At 35.4% G+C, this 24290-nt stretch overlaps 2 pseudogenes; both read left to right on the forward strand.

Annotated features, from left to right (window-relative positions):
* Positions 1-14059: 14059 nt before the first annotated feature.
* Positions 14060-15709, forward strand: LOC142554040 (uncharacterized; annotated as a pseudogene).
* Positions 15710-17706: 1997 nt separating this feature from the next.
* On the forward strand, positions 17707-20378 carry LOC142552517 (uncharacterized; annotated as a pseudogene).
* The last annotated feature ends 3912 nt before the right edge of the window (positions 20379-24290 follow it).

Raw genomic sequence — 24290 nt, forward strand, 5'->3', positions numbered from 1 at the left:
ATCTTCCTGATTTTATTTTATTTTTTTGCTCGTCACCATTTTGTTGATGAAAATACAGTAATCCCAAGCGTGTAATAAATAGTTATGCTTAAATCCGAAAATATCGATATAAATATTTTTATATAACGAATGGAGGTCATTTTTTAGGTATTTTTTTAAAAGAAATTATAGTCAGTTTTGCTACAGACAGTAAAAGGGTATTTGGGCTTAGTCCAATCCGATTGCAATACGACGAGACTCTCCCTGTATATTTTAGGCCAGAAAAGAGGAAATAAATTAAGGTTAGTTTTTGAATCGAGAGATGTGAATTTAAAATAATTATATGTTGTTGTTGATTTCAAATTCATCATAAATATTCAAAAAATAATTAATCGAGATATCAAATCCATTGTTAAGTGAATTTGCTCAAACATTGCGTTGTAAAAAAAATGATCTTCCAACGATTATTGGAATTATACCACAGAAGCATAAGAGGAAAAGTTTTAGAACTCATCCTTATGCTAGAAGTGGAAGAAGTTCTTGGAAACCAAGAACATTATGGTCCAGACAGAAATCCAGATCTTACAAATCTGGACAAAGAAGCGGACCATCAAGAAGCATGATATCATCCCAAGCATCGAGTACCTCTCGAAGCACATGAAGAACACCTACGAAGAAAACTTTCAGAAGAGCTCATACTCGAGCTAATGAAAGTTTCAAGGATTGTAATTGCTGGACATGTGGAGCAAGGGGTCATATCTCGACCAACTGTCCAGAAAATGATAAAAAAAGGTATTAAACGATTTGATCCAACCCTGGATATTGAAGAAGCAGTTTATTACCAAGATCTTATTCAGGTATACCGATTCGACGATATTGCCTCAGATGAAAGTATATATGAAGAAGAAAAAGTCTTGAGTCAGGGAGAATCAGATGGAACTGAATCAGAATCTGACTGAAGACGAGGTGTTTCGACACGAAACATGTGGGGACCCGGACGCTAATCATTCTCTTAATCATCATTTGAGACAATTTAATCAATTATAATAAACATGGTCTAAATTTTTTTTTAAAAAGTACAGTATGAAATACGGAACGTAATGTAATACATTCTAATATACAAGTCAGTATTAAAGTACAAGTCTTGTACTATATACAATCATTCAAACTAAGGTTTAACGACTACAAATCAAGTGTTTAAACCCTATCTCTAATCAAAGTCCGTAGTCTCCACTCTAATCACGATCCTCTCTTCATCTCCTCGACCCTGAACCTATCCCACCTGTTGTCATGCACACATACAAACACGACAACAGCCGGATAACTCCGGTGAGATATATATATCCCAGTATAAACAATGTAAACATGCAGTCATATAAAAACATATATATAAAAGCATGAAACACATATCAATAACATGTATCCAATCTGAAAGAAATGAATCGATATAAACTGTAAATCAAACTCTAGACTCATCATTCAGACTCGACTCATCTCTAATCTAGGGATCCCGATCTGAATAAGAACGCAACGTTCTCCCATCTACTTTACCCCAGCTAGATGGTGGTACGTTCTTAGTCCCAGACTTTGGCTGTCTATATTGAAGATCTGCAATAGGAGTCGGTCTTCTCCTCAGTCTATCAATATATATCCAAAAGTCCAGTGACTTGGCGGTTCTGTCATGGCGGTTCTACCAAAGACTAGGCGGATCTGCCCAACTCTAACTTATGCTTTGCTATAAATCAATAGAGTAAGCATATCAATATCAAGCATTGCAAATATCAAATGCAATAATCATTCAGTATGTGATTTTGGGAAACTCAATTCAAATCTAACTCGAGTTGTGCAATCCCGAATCAACATTTATTTATACCTTTCTTTATATCAATCTGACTCTGTCGAAGTCTCGGATTCAATGCCTGTCAATACTCAATCTGGCAATGACAATAATGAGGAATAAAATATCAATATCTCCCTCAATCAATACTGGATATAATCAGAATTGAATCAAATTCTGTTTCAGTAGCATAACTGTAAAATCTCAATATACCCAGCAGTACAAATCGATACATATCAATTCCTGCAACTCATGGTCAATAACGATACACGTCTGATATCATATCTTAACCCAATCAACTCTGAAATTCATAACAATTCTATAATCAGTCTGTTTTCCAATCTGTCTTTGGTTCTACGATGTCTAACATGTCAAGAACATCATATATGAATCACATTCGATTCTGGTAATATCATAATTTCAAGACATATCAAAACTTAATAAAACTTACATCTATATGAAGCATGTGTCACTAGGAGCACAGTATTGAAGTCGGATTGAAATTCTGACGGACGGATCTTCCGCAAACTTCAAATTCCTAAAATAAAAAGCGTAAGGATTTCTGGCAACAATTTCTAGACTGTTGCTGATTCTGAGGGAGGAATGAAAGATTTGTACGTATATATTTGCATGCCAAAGCCATGTGGCACATTTCTTCAAACTGCACGTCTCGCGCATATGCGCGACCCTCTTCGGCGCATATGCGCGAGACATAATGTCTCGGCGCGTAGCATCACGGTGACTCGCGCATATGCGCGCCCTCACTCGGCGCATATGCGCGAGGCCCTTTTCCATTCTTCACAACTCTCGGGTACCCTCGCGCACATGCGCGAATCCATGTCGCGCATATGCGCAAGGTTCTCTGCCTACTCCGCGCATATGCGCCCGGAAGGAACGCGCATATGCGCGAGGCTCAATCCTCACACATAATTTAAATATCCTTTTCGCCTATCCCGGTCTAATCTATTCCATCTATAATCACGTCAATTAATCAACAACTCATTTCAGATTAATAACGCAGAAAATCTCGGGCATTACAAAACACATGAAGATTTGTCTGAGTTCTTTAGCCAGACAACGATATCTCATAACATGGTCCAAAAGATAATGAGAGAAAATCATAGTCTTCGGAGATAGTCAAGGATTCTCTGCAGAACAGGTAGAAAATTTCTTAGGAAGTCTTGGCCTAAGAAACAGAAATCATCATCTAATCTATAAAGTTTCCGGAAGGGAAATGACAATTCCTATGGAACTTACAGGAAATAGAATGGAGATGTGATTAATTCCTTATGAAGAAATTAAGGAGGAATTACAAAAACTCAAGATAGAGGTAGCAAGGACTATGTCCTGGATTCATATCGGAGCAATCCAGATTATGATAAAAGCTACTTTCAAAGAAGGAATTGATTCATCCATTGATATTGCTATATGTGATAAAAGAATGGGGAACCTTCAAGATTCAGTACTGGGAAATATCTCAGGAAATCTCTGCGCATGAAAGATTGTAGGAGTAATCTATCCAAGAATAGCCTACAACCTGGCAGATCGAGATTTTAGCCGAGCCTTGACATTGCATCAAAATTTCAAGGAAAAAAGGCTGATGAAAGAAGGTAATAGACCATATTCTATCACCTATCAAATTTCACATACTCTATCTAATACACATCATTCAGAATTCTTTATTAGAAATGAGTTCATTGAAATACCCGAGATATTTGGAAAAGTTTCCCAGGCAATTTATCCAGAAAGAGTTGAGTTTCCTTTAATACAAGAAACAGATATCCAAATACAAGACAAATCGATTCTACAAAGGAATCAAAGTCTTAGATTGGAATCAAGAAGATTATCTTTCCAGGGAGATAGAATTACAAGTTACATGTGGGGAAAATCGTCTGTCCCAAAAACCCAACAGAGCTAAAAAGTTTTTCTACAATAGGAAAGCTTAGATGCCCAGAAGGGTGGAAGTAAGTAGAAATAGTATTTGATATTACGAAACAAAGGAATCAATTTCCTTGTAATACCATATACTATTTGAAACAACCTATGATAGGAACTTACCAAGGAATGATTAATATCGGAGAATTGGAAGTTCATATCAAAGGAATTCCAGGGAAAAAATCAGATCGACTGATACTTGGACTAGAGTTTCTCGAGGAACACAAACCTTGGAAATGTCTAGAGTATGGAATGGAGTTTATGGCTGATGATAGAATATGGAAAATCCAATAACCATAAGCCCATTCTCCATATACATTCCAGTAGGGATGATATATGAACAATATAAGGCAGAATATTTTGCTGCTTATATTGATTCAGGAGCTGGAATCTATACAGCAAAACGATGAGTTTTTCCAAATAATTTGGAAGAAGAATTACCAAAGATTGCTAGAAGAGATTTTTCTAGGAGAATCTTAATCTTATGTAAAGGGATTAAGATGACTGAAATCATGATCGGAGGTGCGGGACAAACACCTTGGTATAAGGTAAAAACACCACTAATTTATTTTCATAATACAGGAGCTGACATATTATTAGGAAATAATTTCCTACAAATGTTCAAATCCTATACTCAAGAAAATGAGACTAGAAGATTAGTGTTCACAACACCCTGTGATCATAAAATCATAGTCCAGCGATTAGTAGAGGCATTTTACAGAAAATTGCCTATTCAATTTCGCAGCAAGCGTGGTGATGAAAGAAGACTTCTGAACCCTAAAATGAAGTATTCCAGATGGTTTGGAGAAACAATGCTAAAAAACTCCAACCAGAAGAAATAGAATGCCTTAAGATAGCTCTACATAAGAATGAGGTAGAGTTTGAATCTAAGGTATCATTGAAAGATGTCAAGAAAAGGATTAAAGGAAATTACAATGAAAATCTCTTGGCACGGTGGGATAGAAATCAACTCAAAGCTTGCCTTAAAATTAAGAAAGACAAAGAGTATGAATTTGTCCGTTGTAAGCCTATCCCGATTAATATAATTGATCAAAGGGATATGCAGATTATAATTAAGAACATTTAAACATTGGTTTAATCAAAACAAGAATGTCACCATATAGCATTCCGGGTTTTTTGGTACGAAATCATGGTGAGATAAAACGAGGAAAACCCAGATTGGTTATTAATTATCAAGAAATTAATAAGATTCTGGAGTTTGATGTGTATTTTATACCTAGCAGAGAACATCTAATCAGTTGCATACACAATGCCAAGATCTTCTCTAAATTCGATTTTAAGTCTGGTTTTTATCATATTCGAATGCAGGACAAAAACAAGAAGTTTACAGCTTTCTACACACCCCAATGACACTATATTTGGGAGGTATTATCAATAGGATTGGCTAATTCACCTCAGATATTTAAAAAAATGGATAATCTTTTTAAAGATTATTTTAAATTTATGTTTGTTTATATTGACGATGTTTTAATAGCATCGAAGAATATTGATGAACATGTAAAACACTTGGAGATTTTCTCCAATGTTTGTAAAAAAAAAGGACTGGTTTTATCAAAAATAAAGCAGTCATTGCAACAAGAAAGATTGAATTCCTCGGAATTGAAATCGATGAGTCAGGAATAATTTTGCAAGAACATATAGTTGAAAAAGTGCAGAATTTTCCAGAAAGTCTCAAAGACAAGAAGCAACTTCAAAGTTTCTTAGAAGTTGTTAATTTTGCTGGGATGTTTATTAAAAACCTAGCAAAACATAGAAATGTGTTTAGTCCTATTATTGAAAAAAGATGCTAGATTTATATGGACAGAAGAACACACGAAAGGACTAAGCCAATTAAAGGAGATTTGTAAGAATCTTCCAAAAATGGTTATTTCCCAAGATGAAGATGATCTGGTATTATATACTGATATCATTGATCATTGGTGGGCAGCAGTACTTACTGAGCTCACACCCGATGGAGAACAACCATGCATGTATTGTAGTGTTTTATTCTCAGATGCCGAAGTCGTAAGATGGCATATCAACGAAAAAGAATTTTATGCAGTAAAAAGGGCTTTTGAAAAATGACCATTATTTTTACTTGCAAAGAAATTTACTTTAAAGTTGATAACACACAAGGTGAAAGTTTTCTTAAGGAATAGAATAGAATCTAAACCTGAGAAGTTTATATTATTAAGATGGTAAGCCACTATGTCAAAATTATATTTTTGATATTATAATAATAAAATCTCATGAAAATATTCTTGCAGATTTTTTAACAAGAGATGGACAGCATTGACATTGATGCTATTATCAAGATGCAGAGGCAATTGAGGGAACACTTTGAAATGCTTTAAACTGAGTTCAACAAGTTAGCACTAAACGCAGAAATTGCGGGAAGGCTTCAACAAGCGAATAAGAGAATTGTCTCTGACCGAATTACAGAATGTTTACAGGCATATACTCAGTTATGATCTGTAACACAAATGCCTATCCTTCCAAGGCATCGGGAAGCCATTGGTTTTCCGAATGGAGAGTTTTCGAGTACAGGACTCTATACCTAGAGCAGGGGATTCAAGTACCCCTAGCACAAGTGTTAAGCCGAGATCATCTTCTGATGAGTCGGCCAAAACAAAAATTGAAACTTCAGATTTCAATCTCGAGTCTTCAAGTCAACCCTTCACCTCGGGATTGAAAAGGGAGAGATAAACCTTAGACCCAATACTAACAGGGGCAAAGCTAAGGTTGGTACTAATGAAACTGCAATTTCTCCATTCCAGGTTTACCAACAGACTTGGGAGAAATTGAATACAAGAATTGGCATCAACCCAGCCATGATTCGAGTTGATGTTGCAGGAAAATATCTTAGGGTATGGATGAAACAAAATTCATATCCAAAAGAAGTCAAGGCTTGGTATGAATTTGGGGCTTTTGCCTCAGTTTATACTACTTCACCCAGCTTCCCGGAGATTTCAGCATTACCAAAGTGGATATAGGAAGCGGTACATGAAACTTGGACGAACAATGATCATTTGTAAAGGGGAGATATTCTGGAACTGTATTTTTTCAGTACATGACCAGAACCAGCAGGAAAAGACTCACACGAAGCCTTTTATTTTATCAAGCTAAGGAGGCCAGACACGAATGTCTAGAAATTCATCAAGGATCCTCCTACAAACGAAACACCCATAGTCTCTTTATTCAATGAAGATTACATATCTTCCAGGAGAGCATGGAGAGTTTGGGTATGTCTAACAGAGATGGACAAAGTAAAGTATCCAATTTAAGTTTTATCAAAATTCTGTAAATGGATCTTTCCTGTTGAATACAATGACAGGAAAAACAACAAGCTTCGCAGAAGATCTGTTCGAAAAAAAAAAGAAATCTTCTGTGGAATAGCAAGCTGCCGGCAAGCAAAGAGACTCGCCGAAAATTCTGTAATATGGCACATGTGGGAAGATAGTCGGAGAACATCTGCCCAGAATGCCAAAACCAGAAAGAACCGGAGTTTGGTAAAGGATTCAAGCCGAGATCTGATCGGAAATACTTTATTGACACCAGTACAAATGGGGAAGGACCACAAGCACGATTTCCTCGGGGACACAGAAAGCCAAAGATTTCCCGACAAAGCTAAAGTGGACATGTGACCATCTCACTAACAAAAGAAAGGACCACCGTGTAAGTAGAATACAAGGACCACCAATAATCGGTGGTAAAGGACAAAAGACCATTGGATTCCCTATCTTTAAGGAAAAAAAAATCCAATAAACAGACAAGAAACTTTAACCCCGAAAAATTATATATAAAAAGAAGATAAAACGGGAAATGAAACACACAAGAAAAATTCAAAAACCTAAAGAAAATGTATTTCACATATCTAAATGTTTCTAAAAGACGCATCAAGAGAATAAGAAACCAGATGGTAAATAATACATATCTCCACAAATTGTTAAAAGAAGAAGGAAATGAAATCTCAACTAATATAATACAGACACATATCTACCGGTTATGCAAGGAGATAAAGTCAGAAGTTACAAGCTATTTCTAGATTAATGATCTAGGAAGAAGACAATTTGAGTGGAGGGACCATCCAACCACTCCACCAGATAGGGCCAACCACAGCTGGAAGGAATCAAGTTATAGCAAGAATTGAAGTCCGAACTACAAATCCGTCAGGGACTTCTATAAATAAGCAAGTAGAAGGAAGATGAAGGCATCACTCAACTTCTTCATTTTTCTTCAAAAACATTTGTAATATTCTCTTTCTAAATTTATGAGTTTTGCAAGTTCAGCTACTATCAGTAGCTAAAAAATTTTCTCCTCCTCTACAAGAGGTTACTATGTAATAATATTCTGTATGTTTGAATAAAGAACCGAGGCTTTTTGCCCCTCTCATGTACTAGTTTCAAATTGAGCTTTTTATTATACACTTTGAGGTAGGAAACGAAACAGGGTTGTGTCAAGTACTGTTGAAGGAACTGCGTCAAAAACCATCTGTTGCGACTGCGTGGTTAGGCTGTGAGGAGCAGTCTGTAATACTCAGTGGATATAACCTGACGATACTCCGGTCAAAGAGGTAAACAGTTCAATTTATTATACAGAAGCACGATGGGCCTTTTAATAAAAAAAATCGATCAGCTGAGCATGGTATATAGGCTGGAAACCTTGCGTAACCGTATGTCTTAAAGCTATATGCTTTAAGAACAGGTTCGGTATGTATAACAATGTCACGTACTAAAATTATAAGATTTAAGGATGTTTTTGAAAATTTTAGAAAATTGGGGAGTTTAAACAAAGAAATAAGGGAAGGGGGAGTGAGGAGAAAGTTAAGTTTAGAAAAGGGGAATGATTTCAAATTTTCCCTTAAAAAAATATGACCTATTATTCGAAAAAATATATATTATGAGCATTTTAAATTTAAATTCACAAATCTATTTTCGGATTTGGGTCTAAATTGCTTTTTAGGACCAAACGTTCGTCAATTTTATCAAAAGTTATAGTTAGTGGAAAGAGTGCAACTCTAATATTTTAAATCGTACAACATGTGTCGAATGGATCAGAGAAGGTTGAGTTCACCTGAAAACCATTTGAGCTAAAATTGATTATCTCAAACATCACATTTCGATTGTTGTATAAAGCAGATGTAATTATTACATTTCAACAATTAATCTATCAATAATTGCATTCTTTTGCAATCAATGAGAATCGAACTCATGACATTGAATCTGATACAAATTGTATAACAACTTGATTCAACGACTAACTTCACTATGCCAACGTTAATCTTTCCAGGGAGCTCATGTTCTTACTCACACGCTCTTAGAAAACTCTCCATGGGTCACCCATCTCCGAATTTATCCAAGTCAAGCACGTTTAACTTTCGAGTTTTTAAGTTATGTGCTCTCGAAAAAAAGATGCACATTGTTGATATTAGTAGTATCAATCAAATTTTTTTAACTCAATTGTATAGTCTCATTTCCACACATTCTTGAAATTCCTCTCATTTCAGTTTGTGATCGGTTTCATTCATGTTTTTCTTCGTCTAGAAGTCTGTCAGGATTCGCTCATCATCCATGCAACCTCTTGGCACCGGTGATCGCTCCCTGCCCTCTTCGGTCCTAGGCGTCACATGCTCACCAGCTTCCGCTTGATTCGTCTTTGAACCACATCATATTAGGAGTTCAGTTTTGATACCAATTATATGACCGAGTGTTTTTCGCTTTGCCAAAATTTATAGATGTCGATAACATTACAACTTTAATATTTTAAACCGTACAATAGCTCAAACAATATATTTCGATTGTTCTACTATCAGATATAATTATTGCACCTCAACAACCAAACATGTGAATTTGAGAGGGGCTTTGGGGTCGTGCTTTATTGATAGTAATGTCTCAGTCTCTTATGATCAATCTTACTCTTACTTTGTTGTTAGTGTTGTCCCCAAAATAGAGTCAGTATCATCTATTAAGAATTGACTTCTCTCTTTTGCAGCTTACCTAAACAATCATATCAATCAGAGCAATGTCAACAACATGACGCACGAAAACATTTCTTAAGAGATCATCCACCCCAATTATCACGGCCAGCTCAATAGCTTTCAATTTAATCTGGTTGGCATAATAATTTGGAAAAATATTTTCTCACATAATTAAAAATTCCAAAAAATAAATTTTGTCAAAAATTAGGAAAATTATTTTGTTGGTCCAAAATTTAATTACCGAATTAAATATATTTATAAAAAAACATGAAAGATTGTCAGTACACTTCCTGTTTGATTGATTTTTTTTAAACAACTTATAATCTTTAAAAGAATATTAGGTAATAAAAATATTAATTAAGAATTTGACAGTTTATAAAGTTTTCAGAGAAAAATGAGCCACCATTAATTATTTTTACTATTTTATTTTAATTGTTTAAAGGCCAAAATATCTTCACAAATATATCCGAAAATAACTGCATCCATTTTTTTCCCATAATTTAATGTATTTCTTATTATTACGATAAAAAGATATTATAACATAAAAATATGAACACCTTTCAGTTTATTATCTTGTTTTCTCCAAACATATTTTCTTTTATTTGTAAAATAAGGTCTTACAATTTCTACACAATTAAAACTAGAGTGGGTCTCATGTGAGACCATCTCACGGATCTTAATCTGTGAGACGGGTCAACTCTACCCATATTCACAATAAAAAGTAATACTCTTAGCATAAAAAGTAATACTTTTTAATGGATGACCCAAATAAGAGATCCGTCTCACAAATATGACCCGTGAGACCGTCTCACACAAGTTTTTGCCTTAAAACTAACGATAAGATATACAATCTTATAAAAATATAAAATAACTTTAGTCGAACACCTTCTTAATTAAATTGATACGGCTTACAAATTTTCAATATCTATATTAAAATATAGAGTAGGTCCCTTGTGAGACGGTCTCACGAATCTTTATCTGTGAGACGGGTCAACTTTACCAATATTCACAATAAAAAGTAATACTTTTAACATAAAAGTAATACTTTTAACATAAAAAGTAATACTTTTTTATGCATGACCCAAATAAGAGATCTGTCTCACAAAATACGATCCGTAAGACCGTCTCACATAATACGATTCGTGAGACCGTCTCACACAAGTTTTTTCCTAAAATATATTGAAAATCTCCTATTTCAACACACAAAACTTCTTGCAAGAAACCAAAAATAACGTAGAAACATGAGCTAATACTAATTTTGCTGACCAAATTCATCCTATTAAATTTCTTAACAAACACCAACCACTATTAAATATTTAAGCCAAAACTTCCACTAAAAATGTGTTCTGATTAAATGCCACACTCAACCCACAGCCCGAAGTTATTCAAGATTCCCCAAAATTGCTCCTCCTCAATTTTAAAATGATTTACATTCTCCTATTTTATATATTTATAAAGATATATATAAAATATTTGAAAGATATTGATGTGTAATATGAATGATAAAAATTTCTTAGAAATATGTAATTTATATCGTGCAATTAATTTCACAGACTAACGCCATAACCTGCAAATCATGCTAACTAAATTGAACAAGTCTTGTGAAATAATCTAGCCCGAGAAAATGTTAATAAGGTTGGATAATTGATTGTTGTATTTATCGGTGGCGTTAGATTGGAAGATAAATAATGAAATGGTTATTGGTGGGATTATAATAAAATATGATTTGATTGATAAAAAGTAGGATTAATACCATTGGCAATTGATTGTTTAGGTTAAATAATTGGATATGATATTGATATAGAGTGATGTACTTACTTTAACGTCCCGATTGATTCTTGATTTTACTGTATTAACATGAATCTTTTTAATATGATTATGTTTTTACTCAGATGTTTTTTCAGAAAATTTTCAGGAGATCACTCGTCCCAAAATTGTTCAATTCAAGCGTGTTTAAATCTGAAATTTTTAAGTAATGAACTCTTGAAAAAATGATACACCTTATATGATGTAATTAGTACCAATCAACATTTGTATGCCCTCGTTCTGATGTGGGAAATGTTCATTCATGCTCCCGATGTCCATTCATTATGTATTTCTATTTAGCTACATGTATTTCTGACCATGTATCACCTTAGAATCTTGTGTTCCGGATGTCACACTTAAACTCTAGTTGGTATAGTATTTGTTAATCGCAATTCGCAATCCACTTTAAATATAAAATGGGTTATTGATAAAATATACAGTGAAAATACATTAACAAAGCAAGTGATTTTTTTCAGTGAGCTTATAAGATGTTACACTATTTAAAATATTGTATAATTATTTAAAAGAAATTTCTTTAAATTATCTTAAGATTTCAAGATAAGGTATTCGATATTTTTTATCAGCGGTTTAAGAAAAATTGGGTAACCATTACTTGGTATTATTATTATTTTTGATATAGCCAAAATATTCCCATAAAATTTAATATATTCTCAAATATAATCCCCACCGGCACCGCACAAAATTCAATTACACATAATCGCATGTCTAAATTGTCTAGAAATACTTATGATACATCGATTCATGGATAACCGTTAAGTTACAATAGTTCGGTTATTAAAATATTGAATACCGATAAATTAAATAGAGTTTGATTTTCAAATCAAGCAAAAGATACTCAAAATAATCATTCGTATAAACCGACTAAACATTTTGTGAAACATTTAAAAGATATGGAAGTTGAATGACTAAAACATTTTGATTGAAATATTTTATCAAACACTTGATATGTATTATTATGAGTATTTGAATAACACATAAAATATTTCAAATATGCATCTTAAAAAATGATAGCAATATTTAAATGCAATAAATAAATAGGTATAAATTTGTTTATGGATGTTCGTAGATTAACAACTCATACATCACATTTTCTTCCCCTTAGAAGGATCCACTTGAAAATTTTGATTTATACAACTCCGTGTACAAACTCATTTCAACTTAGGACTTTATCTCTTGTCTTATTGAAACTCCAAATACACTCTCGATTGTAGGCCGCAATATCAAAATTCGCATAATATTTAACGTCTCTTATGCCAAGACTACAAACATAATCTTTAATGTCTTTGTGTGAAAATTTGCTCAATTAAACTTTGAAGTTAAAGTTTCATGTATATGTCTGAGTTATTGTATGTGATGATTAAATCAATGACAATGTGCGTATCTTTCAAATGTTTCATCACACATTGAGTTTGCCCTCATTCTAGTAATTTCTTCATGTAGGCTGCCTATGTTTTTCCCCCTTCCACAAGCTTGTATTTGATCTTCAAGATATATTTATAAGCTCCAAAATGATATATACATTAGATACAATAGTATGACCGTTTGAAAAGTTTTTGTACTGTTTCTGATGTAGAAACAATCATTTCTGCCTTGTTGATTTCGTTTTGCTCAACTGGTCATTCAGTTTAGTTCATATGCTAAACTGAACTTGCTTAACTGAACCTGCTCAACTGGTAATTTAGTTTTGCTCGTCTGCTCAACTGACTAAACTGATGAGGTATACTGAAATCAGAAAAACTCTTATCTTAATAGTCATTTATCATCATCTTACACTCCAATTCAGATTTTGACTTGTGAATATGATTTGTAGATCATTGTCTTAGGTTCTTAACATATACTGAATCATTTCATTTGGATTACCGAACTGATCAGGCGTACCAAAATACCTCAGTTTGGTCTTGCAACCATCAGTTTGACCAGATAACATCCGATTTAACCCAACTAACGTGAAATACAACTTGTCACAAATTGAGGTTTCTGTCCAGTGGTTTTGACGGTATGTCATTTGCATTACCGAGCTGTGCGATATCATCAAAAAATTGAAACTCACTAGATTTTCAGTTTGGCTAAATTCGAGTTCTAACTTCCAACTTGAGCTAACAATTACACATTTGAGTAAATATGTTATAAACACAATAACAAATTTTGTTATCATCAAAATCAATATTACTTGTATTTCTCGACGCAACAAATTATTTGCATTATTCTAATAATAATCACATTTTTGTAATGATGATAATCAAACAAAGATTTATAATACCAAACCTTTTAATACTTGAGACTTTTTTTTCTTACACAAAAATTCTTATAAAACGGATAATTTTGTAAGACATATTTTATTTGAGTTATAAATGTCAAAAATATTATTTTTTATGTCAAAAATATTAATTTTTATTATAAATATTAGAATAGTTGTTCCGTCTCACGTATCATTACAATCGATAAAATATAAAATATTATAAGTTTTCTCAAATAATTTTAGCCAAACAATTAATTATATATCCAACGAACACCTAACTCCTAAACCAAAAGATTTTACATCCATCCAACGAACACCTAACGCCTAAAACCAAAAGAATTTATCAATTCGGGCTGGCCCAGAAACCGCTCCTCCAATCCAAGCCCGAAAACGTCAGCCGCCCAGAACATTAGACGACACAAAGAGTCAAATCAACGCCACACCATCTTCAAGAATCGGCCAAAATGATCTTCTTATTTCACACCAAACCTCCCATGGTGTTTCGCCTCAGAAAATTGCTGAATGAATCCGATGTTTCTGAAACCACAGCCCGATCATGCGAGCTATTCTGCGATCCCACAACAAACCGGCCGTCTGGAATATGCCCATCCAAATGTTTAGATTTACGCATCTCCAATTGTATTGATTTCTGTTCCCACCACCGCCGGAGTTCGCCGGTGGTTATAGCAGCTCGGACCATACCTCCAGGCTGTCTCTTTTTCTCGTCATCACCTTAGCCATCTTGGTCACCTCTTTCTTTCTCTTCTCTTGCTTCACCATCTACAAGTTCTTTAATCTGAACTGGCGCAGCTTGAGTAGGAGGAGACGGGAACCACCGCGGCGGGAGGAAGAAGAGCTAGGCCCGAATGATTTTCTCGATGCCGAACAAGGGCCCGTGGTGGATCATTACCTCTGGTATATCAGGACCGTGGGTCTCGAGCCATCTGTTATCAGCAAAATTGCGATTGTAAAGTATAAGAAAGGGAATGGCCTCGTTGAAGGCACGGATTGCGCTGTTTGTTTGAATGAGTTTCAAGAAGACGAGACTCTTAGATTGTTGCCTAAGTGTAGTCATGCTTTTCATATTCCTTGCATCGATACTTGGCTGAATTCGCACACGAACTGCCCCGTTTGCCGGGCCGGAATTGTGAACAACATAGCGATAATACCATCAGAGGAACTGGTTGTTCAGAATTCCGGCCTAGCGGAGGAAACTAGCCGGGCTGGATTTTCGGAGAGTGACAGGGAAGTCAGGAGAGGATCAGAGGATCAAGCTTACGAGCTGCGGATAAGGATTGGGGACGAGAACGAATCGCGGGATATAATTGGATTGAAGTTAGATGATGCCAATGGTGGATTAGATGAGATTCAACCAAGAAGAAGATCAGTTTCAATGGATTGGTTATCAGCATCGATGATCAGTGATGCAATCTCCATTACCTTCCGGCGCAATCTAACAGAGATTCGGCTCAAGAACTGGTTGAAACGAAAGAATCCGACATCAGGACAGCCGTGAGAAGAGAAGTATCCGATCAAAGATTGTTGACAGGCTCTTCCTCTATAACAAGATCAATTTCATGTAGTGCGAGATTATTTCTGTCAAGATACTCCTGCGGAACCCGGGATTCGGCCATTCGTCAATGAATTTTCGGATTGGATTTGTTCAGTATCTGATGTCTTGAGAAGTCTCAACAAGATGAGAGTTTTTTCACACAATGATTATTATATTATGTATAGAAATTGGGATGACAGATCAAAGGACAGGCCTCCCAAAAATTTGATTATTGTCAAGTGTGTTTGATATAGACGAAAGATAAACAGAAAGTAAAAATCTTGGGATTTTTCCATTAAGTGTTGATATTCTCAACTTCTAAGCAAGAGCAATTTGTTCTCCCCCTACTATTTGTCCCTTCATTTGTTAATTTCTTCATTATTTTGGGTTTCGTTTATTCTTTTTATTTTTTATTTTAAAAAAAATACCCCCATTGGGCGTGCTGTAATCGAAAAACAATGAAGTGAACAAAGGAGGAGGACTGTGACAAGACGTTTTCGATGGGAAAAGTACATTACATGCAACATTACAAGAGTTGTTGGAAATTCGTGGCTGTATAAACAGCAAAATGCCATCTTTTGGCACAAACCATGCTATGCAGCTTACCTTGTGTTCAGTTTCAGGACCAGAAGGTATGGATTCAAGTGCCTACCTGCCGAAACTTGTGTTAGAATCAAGGGGCTTGAGATGGACGAACGTAGAGTGTTTTTGGACCCAGATAGAACACGAAGGCGAGAGCGCCTAGAAAGGCAGAAGATGTCGCGGAAACAGAGGACAACAACAGAGTTGTCGAAGTGGAGAGCGAAGGGTGGATGGAAGTTGAGTTGGGAGAGTATTTCGTGACCGGAGGAGATGATGATATAGTAGAGTTGAGTTTGTTGGAGGTGAAGATAACTGGAGACTGAAGAAATTCAACCCATATGGTATTTTTTAAAAAAAGTAAATAAAAAACCGAGACTTCTATCCCTTTTCCTTAAAAAGCTTGTTGCTATTCCATAAGAAGATCGTTATCACCATACAATTAACCAGATGCCAAAATCAAGATGCACCAACTCGACATGGTTCAATCCGAAAAAATTCAAGGTTTGATTTGGGGTTTTCGGTCGGGTCTAATTGAGTTGGGCCCGATAGCTGACCTAAAAAAAATGATAGGATTGGGTTGGTTCGAGTTAACCAGGGTTGACCTGAGTTCACCCGAAAATTTTAATTTTTTTTAACAAAAATATAATTAATAAATATTATCTATATTTTTATATATTGTATATATGAAAAAAAATTTATTATATATTTATATCATAAATTTTCATAATTTAATATTTATTTTGAACATTTTTTATTTTTTAAACAATTGTTTATTTGATTTAGTAAATATATTTTATTTTTCTACCATCAGACTTTTTCTAATTTAAATCTTATATACAAGTGAAATTTTGTTATTATGTGTTTAAATTAAATTTTTTTTTTGAATTTTATTTAATTTTCTTTTTAAAAAATTCAAAATCGGGTTAATCGAGTTGATTCGGGTTCGGGTACGGGTTCAAAGTTTTCGGGTTGGCTCAGATTCGGGTTTGATAATTTTTGAATAGTATTATTGCTGAACCCGACCCAACCCGTCTAACCTACCCGAACTGACACCCTTACAATTAAGTGTCACAACATTTTTTATTTACAAGAAATGACATTCGAATTATATATGATATGATTTTAAATTAATGATAGGTGCAAAGCACACACGAAATGAGAATTATCACTAGACAAACGCTGTGTGACAGATTTGCTCAAGAAAGTATTGACATGGAATTGAAGGTATGATCGATTGATCATAAGTATACATTACCAATTTGTTGGACATCTCCTCAAAGATCAAACCGAATATGTTGATATTATGGATTTTAAGCGCAAAGCTATTTCTCTGTGCCTTCTTGTCCTCTTTTCTTATGGTGTTTTTCTTTGTTTTTTGCCCAAAAATAAGCAAAAATATATTTCATGAGTTCCACGAATGATCCACATGAAAAAGAGCAGCTACGCACTTAGCCAAGAATTCCTTCAAAAGCATGAAAGAATTGTAGGTTTGCATGCGGCCGATCGAGACATTCATGTTTGCCCATGGAATTCACGACCTTAATCCATGCCACGTGAGTCATATTTGATGCTATATAAATTATTTAATCAAGAAATTTAGACACCCCAATTATTCAGACATTATTTCAAATTACGTCCTCTTTCACTGCTTTCAATTCCTCTTCGGCTCAACATTCAAGCTATGAACAAAACAACTTTACAATTGCAAGAATCCTTCAAACACAAAGAAAATCCTCTACCCAAATCCAATCACAAAGTGTCGCGAAGACGCTCCTTAATCTATCTTGCTGCCTCAATCGCCGGGTTCTTCGCTTTTTTCCAAATCAGGTCGCTACAAACGTTGCCGAGTTTCATGTACCAGTGGCAATGAACCCGCCCCGAACTCGATTCTTTCGGATGTCCACGAGTGTCAACAAGCACTGAAATCTTTGTCGGCCAAGCTCCGCGAGTCAGTCACGTTTCTCCCGTTAAAGGACTTTCGCAAGTTCGGCTACGAAAGGAAACACACGGTTTATGAGTTCTTTGCATGATACACATGAAGAAGGCGAGGTTGATCAATACCAGCACTTCCCTTCCAAATCATCCAGAGGCAAGGTTTTATGCCTAAAGGGACGTAACAAGCACGAGGGATCGTGGAATTCATATGCGCTTGCTTGGCCCGAAGCCTTGCCTCAGAATGCCACACTAATGAAAGAGATCACCTTCGTGTCATACAACCATTATGACTACTCTAACATATGGCACGGTTTATCTGCGGTAATCATGGTTCGCTGTCGCGGTCGCGGAGATCGGAACGGATGCTACCGTTCCAGTTACAATGAAATTTCGCGGAACGGTCGCGGGATGCAGCGGGAAGAAGACTCAAGATTCACCATCTCACATCAACCGAGTTGCTTTGCTTTCCAATATTCCTAGTGAAATTAATGTTAAGCTTATTAAATTATTCATATCATATGATAATAAAATAACAATGAGAAATGAAATATAAGTTGATGAAAACAAACATTTATATAGAAAGGTACCTGTAAATGTTATATCATCGAGACTAATACCATGAGGAATGACGTGGAGGAACAAAATCATTAGTGTATTCTTCTTCGGGATTCAGTTGAGAAAATTGATCTCCACCATATGGTTGCTGATATAAACCAGTGTTAAATTGTCCTGGTGGATATGCATTGAATAGTGGATTTGAAACTGAATGTATATGGTGTAATAAGGGAGAATTTAATAATGTATCGTCACGACGATGGTAGTCTCCAAATTCTTGATGTCCAAAAGAATTATTGGCCTCACTTGAAGATATAGAACCATGACCTTCATGTCTAATACCAGTGACTGCTGGTGCTTGAGGATTATGATATCTATTTCGGCAACTATTAGAAAATCTCTCAAATTGATTATTCCTAGAACCATGAGAATACCCAAAGTCTAGGTTCATTATATCCAATGGCACCACGACCAAAATCTTGAGAGCTCCAATGGTAATTTCTCGAATCATCTCCAAACTGAAATTGATGGTGACCCCCCAAGCCCAAATTTTTTATTTCCTCTTCCACACGCATATATGAATCTGAAGATCCACTAAAATGTTCATCATCTTCAGCACTCGAGAACCCTGTCAAACTTGCTAAAAAGCGACGTTTTTCTTCTATCCCAGGACGATACCCATGATCAGTGTCTTGTGTTGCATATTAAAACCTTTATTTTTTTTTAAATCATCTTTATTTTTTTTTAATTCAAACCGTCTCTATAGTAGCGATATTAGCGACGGTTTTAATAAAACCGTCGCCAATGTTAAATCGGCGACGGTTAAATAAAACCGTCGCTACATACATAAAACCGTCGCTAGTAGCGACGGTTCAAGACAAAACCGTCGCGAATTGCGTTCCGGTTCCGTTCCACCGTTACATCTCCGTTTTCCACCGTTATATCGCCGTTTTCGGTATACGAAACGCCGCTACAAGCCATCAACCTACCCACCCCGGAACTTTGGAACAGCAAAGGCCGTTCCCATTCCGGAACGGCCGTTCCGGTCGCAACACGACCGTTCCGGCGAACCATGGCGGTAATGCCATTTGTAGCGTGGCACATCAATAACCGATGCACGGTTCGGCCTAGACGATGGATTTTGTACCATTGGGGTGAACTAAGGACTGATATGGCACCATGGTTGAGAACCCTTTTGGCAGCCACGTTCAATACACGAATTTATATCGAAACTTTTGATGGAAACGAATTCGATGGCAATGATACTGCTCCGGCTTGTCTCGAGGAAGCTGTTGTTATGAGGCACAACGAAGGTGGGATGTCAAGAGAGAAGAGAATGGAAGTGTATGATCTAATGAGATGCAACTCTAGGGTGTATTGCAATGTCAGCTCGGAGGGGATTCCGTCTCGCACAATCGGGATGACTATGTTTATGAGGAATGGAGCTAGGTCATATGTATAAGCATCGAGGTAGCTTGAATGGGGCGACGAAGTTTATATGGTAACTGAAATCTTGAAAATAACTATTGTCTTTTTTACAGGTAAAAGTGATGAGCTCAGCTGATATTCTAATATCTCCACATGGAGCTCAACTGTCCAACATGATACTAATGGATAGAAACAGCAGTGTGATGGAGTTTTTCCCTAAAGGGTGGCTGGAGCTAGCCGGAATGGGGCAATTCGTGTACCACTGGCTAGCTAGTTGGTCTGGAATGAAACACGAGGGGGCGTGGCGGGACTCGGTAGGCGATCGATGCCCGTATCCCGAGGATGATCGTCATTGCATGTCGATGTTCAAGAACAGCAGGATTGGTCATAATGAGAGCTATTTCTCCGAGTGGGCTAGATATGTTCTTAATGAGGTGAAGATGAGGAAGACACAATCACAAGGTTCAATCAAGGGTACAAATCATGCTTCGAACGTTTGTGGTTGCAGCTGATTCTAATGTTATCTTACCCTATAGATTCTTGAATTCAAAAATATATACTTCAAAAACAAATTTCATTACATGTTGGTAGTTTATATCCAAAGATATTTGAACCGAAAACTGATTTTAATTACTAATTTTAATAATTGTCCAAATCGAATAAACTCGAACCAAAATAATCGAACAATTTTAGTAGAAAAACGAATCGAGCCGAGGTAAAACTATTTAGATATCGAATTATATTTCCAAAACCGAACATTTTATTTAAACGGGAGAAGAATGAAACCATGTCAAAAAACTTATTTATTTATCCAAACTAATATTCGCAATATCAAAATACGTTAACTATATCATCTCCTCGAAAACCCATCCAGAAAATTATATTTGTAAACATAAGTAAATTTGGGAATGGTTGAATTTTGGGACATATATATTCTATTTTATTAAAGTTGAGGACACGACAGTAACCATCTAGGAAGGACACCAAAATTTTCTTCCAACTTCACCCTCATATGATACTAATATTACATTTTTGTTTTAGTTTTTAAATTTCAACACATTTTTATTTTTATTTTTTTTATTTCAACAATTCAAATATCAATTTAGTCCCTCCATAATTTGTCAAATTTCATTTTAGTCTATCAATAATGATAAAAAAAAACTGTACGCACACGCGATCGTGTGCAGAGTAACTAGTTTAAATAATTGCTCTTGACTTAAGAGAAGTATTAACAAGTGAATAATATCATACTTGTAATGCCCGAGATTTTTATCTGTTAATCTGCAATTAGTGATTGATGAGTTGAAAGGATTATGAGAGGATCAATCGGGACACCGAGAAAAGTTTTTTTTAAAAAAATGAAATTATGAAGTATATTGCAGGAGATACCGCACCCGCGCCAGTGTTGGGGCAGAAAGTCCACCGCACCCGCGGTATAAAAGTGAGCGCACCCGCGGTCCTTGTTTCTGAAAAATGGATGTGGATCAGTACGCTGAGCGCACCCGCGGTCCAAAGATGAGCGCACCTGCGGTGAAACGTGTGTGTTGAAGAATGAGCCACACGTCCTTTGCATGCATTGATATATATATAACTGATGCAATTCCTTTAGATTCAAGGGAGGAAAACGAAGGGAATTCCCTGGAAAAGCTTCAAAGTTCCTTGAATGGTAGAAATTTGATTTACAAGCGATCCGTCCGTCTGATTGGAAATCCGAGTTCAGTACTGAGTTCCTATCGACGCAGGCTATAACTGGACGTAAGTTTTGTTACGTTTAGACATGATTTAAAATTATGTTATGTCATAATCGAATGTGAATCAGATATGATGTTTTTGATACAGTAGACATCGTATATTTGAAGTCAGATTAAAGAACAGACTGTTAATGTAATTGTTATGATTTTCGGAAGATATCGATTGAGATTGATAACAGATTTGCATCGTTACTGATTATGAATTGAGAGTTGATGATTCTTATATGTTCTGGGTATACTGATCAGTGTATATTTGGAATCAGATCGAAGAACAGACTGTATATACAATTGTTATGATTTTCTGAATGAATATGATCGAGATTGTATAGATTTGAGATTATGATCTGTTATTATTGAGATTGACGGGATTACTGAGACTGTGTTCCTATGCCGTCGAAATAGCAGTAGATTAGTATTGATTAGATTCAATAGCAATTGAGATTGTATCGTATGATATTGATTATTGATCAAAATATGTATTGATTTGCGTATTGATCAGAACAGACCTTGAATTGAGCTGTATATTGACATAGTCTATTCGCTATTGTCATTGCCAGATTGAGTATGGACATAGTTGAAATAGAGACTTCGTGAAACGTCTGCTTATTCGTTTACTTAAAAAGTACTAGAATTTTTTTTTTAAACCTCACATAGCATCGGCCGAATTGCATACACAAGCATAAAATATTTTTGACATCATTTTAAAATAAATCAACCAACTAACATTTGAAAGTATAGCCCATACTATAACCTCTCGAAAACCACTCACAAATAAAACGTCGAAAAAATATCTTTCACATTACTTAAAATCATAAATCATAACTAGTGCGAAAAACTAGCGTCGGTCTTCGGGTTATGTGCACCTCTAGTCCAGTCAAATCAACCATCAAGACCTCCATTAACATATTATCATAATCACCTGCATCATACACACTTAGTGAGTCTAAAGACTCAACACGTCATATTCTTGATAACGAGTAATACGTAATACAGTTAACATATAACAGTGAAAAATACTTGTACTTAAAATATCGTTTTCATGAAGATGCATAAACTTAAACATTTTCGTAAACATTTTCATGATGCATAAAACTTTAAATAAAAACATTTTCATAAACATGTAAAATCATAAACATTTTCGTATTTCATAAACATATACATATCATCGTCAACATATACATATTCATATTCATGTTCATATACGTGTTTGTTGAATTCAGATCGTTGATTGTGACTTTCATATACGTGTTAGGCGATGGATCCATCTACATGTAACCACAGTACTGGGCGACGGGGGACACCGGCAACACTCTCACCGGTCAACTGGGCCCTGGCCTTACGTATTATCATATCATCATATACATATCCGGTATCCAAGGAAATATGATCGTCGGGCTCCCACTGAGACCATAACCCTCACGATATCTCCAACATATCATCGTGTTAGTCACAATCCTTTCACATCCTTCAACATGTTATCATCACTTAATAAAAATCATGCATATAACATTTTTTATTTTAAACCAAGCATGCAACATGTCTTTTAACGTTATCGTTTCATCATAAAAATCCATAGACATTTAAAATGAATATTTTAACATTTTAAATCATAAAAATCCATAAACGTTTAAAATCAACATTTTAACATATTAAATCGTAAACATTTAAAATAAACATTTTGACATAAAAATCCATAAACGTATAAAATTCATAATCATTTTAAAATAACATTTTGGCATATGAAATTATAAAAGCATCCATAAACATTTAAAATAATCATGTTAGCATATAAAACAGCCTTCAGGACACTGCCATGACGTTTACTAATTTCTATGTGTAAAATGACTGTTTTACCCCTAGACGTAAAATTTCTCGTTTTTGACATTTTCTTAATTCCATTGACTCTAATTTGTCTCAAATAATTATTTAAGCCTACATGAATTTTCTCATATTTTTATTTAGCTTAATTCGATAACTTTTAAATTAATCTTTAAATGTGACGTATTAATGCGTTTTAATCCCGAATTAAACCAAACCTTAATATAAAATACCCAAATTAAAAACTCAGACTTCTAATAATTATTTAAGCTTAAACCTAATTTTTCATAATTTTATGAAGCATAAAACTAGGCTTTTCAATTAACTCGTTAATTAGCGTTTCGTGCGGCGATTAAATCCCGATTAAATCCAAAACTCGTTATTTTGATCCCAAATTTTTACATAGCCTTTTTATTATTTATTCTACCCTTTCATGTCATGAGCCACCCCCGTGGACCCACGGAATCAATTTTGGCCTTAATTAATCTCGTTTTTGACCCTTCGACGAACACACCGAGCCATCTCCTAATTTACCCGAGCCATGCCCGAGCCACCTTGATCCAAAACCTAGCCAACCCATCTAGGGACCCTACTGTGCAATCCCAGCCCGTAAAACAAGCCATGGCCCGCTCAAAAACCTTCCTGAAACTGAACCCAAAATCTGCATGTTTTGTGCGTGACACTTACCACCTTACCAAGACTCCTAGCCAACTAGGACTCCTCTATCCACCTAACCAACGATCACCTAGGACCCTCACCAACCCTGGACAGCGCCCAGACTCGACCCAGACCAAACCAGCCCCTAGAACCCGAGCTGCGAACCACTGGACTACATGACAGCAACTTACGTGTGTTTATGGTGCTCCCTTGCTTCT

This window comes from Primulina tabacum, chromosome 8 (genome assembly GCF_025594145.1).
Source record: "Primulina tabacum isolate GXHZ01 chromosome 8, ASM2559414v2, whole genome shotgun sequence".
Lineage (NCBI taxonomy): Eukaryota > Viridiplantae > Streptophyta > Magnoliopsida > Lamiales > Gesneriaceae > Primulina > Primulina tabacum.